This window comes from Elaeis guineensis, chromosome 11 (genome assembly GCF_000442705.2).
Source record: "Elaeis guineensis isolate ETL-2024a chromosome 11, EG11, whole genome shotgun sequence".
NCBI classification, from domain to species: Eukaryota; Viridiplantae; Streptophyta; class Magnoliopsida; order Arecales; family Arecaceae; genus Elaeis; species Elaeis guineensis.
In genome coordinates, this window is record NC_026003.2 from 104,342,601 (window position 1) to 104,343,750 (window position 1,150).

General features: G+C 37.0%; 1 pseudogene; it reads left to right on the plus strand.

Moving 5' to 3' along the window:
- LOC114913660 (U5 spliceosomal RNA) lies at window positions 1–122 on the plus strand (annotated as a pseudogene).
- Window positions 123–1,150: the final 1,028 nt, after the last annotated feature.

A 1,150-nucleotide genomic window follows, 5' to 3' on the forward strand; every position in this document is an offset into this window, starting at 1 on the left:
CGGCTGCGTGGTGGGCACATAGCGAACTATTCTTTCGCCTTTTACTAAAGAATACCGTGTGCCCGCCGCTTAAAAGCAGCATACGACAATTTTTTGAGCGGCCTCTTCCCCATGTGAAAGGGGCCCATAAAACTAAAATAAAATTTTATTCATTATGCTTTATACCAGTCCTAAGAGTAGGGGTTGGGCTCAATTTGAATCCAATCCGTCCAACTAGTTCACATAAATAGGTCATTTGGATTTTAACTTGTTCACTAAACAAGTCAAATTAAGGTTTATAATCCAGATCTGTTTGACACATTTTGAATCATTTAACAGATAGGTCGGTTGTGATCTATTGCTTAATTTGTTTAAACCATTTAAGAACCGCCTAGCCCTTTTAATCTAATTTTACTTGTTTATTAAACATCTTATGTTGGTCAAGTTTATTTGACCCGATTGAATTCATCTTTGAATGTTCAATTGCCTACATTGTATTTGACCCAAACAATTAGGCTTTAAAAATTTGAGTTGGGCTTGAATTCAAAAATGACAATCCAGCACCTAGCTGGGTTGGTCAAGGGTCGACCTTAGGCCCAACCAAAACGTCACCCACACCTAACCCAACCCAAGCCATTCCAATAACCCATTTCTTTATGTGTTTTGTTCTTACCAAAAATAGCATTTGTTTCCTATAGGTTCATCTTTGTATATTTATTTGTGTCCTACATATATTCCATTTATTTTTTTAATATGGTGGATCATCAAGATGGGTGTTCTAAACGTTCTCCCTACATCAAAAATATATGGATGTTAACAACTTTGCTTGCATTGTATATGGATGTAGTCCATTTCTTTTTTGTTCAAAAAAAAAAGAAGATCATGGTAATGCTTATCCCAAAAATGGCCGAGCCATGACATGTGGAATACATTGCCAAGCCAGCTATAAGTTGTTGCATCACCCTCAGAAGGCTCCAGTCGCCGCCGGCGACTTAGCTTACCCAGGCCTAAGCAAGAGAAAAAAAAAAGAAAAGTCAAAGTTGCAAAATTGAGAAATTAAATGGAGAACAATTTTGTGAATTGATGCCAGGATGACAAATTTTGTTTAATCTGCCCAATTGGCCTTGTCCAACTTGGAAAAAACCGGTCAGAGTGATAAAATAGTAAGTTA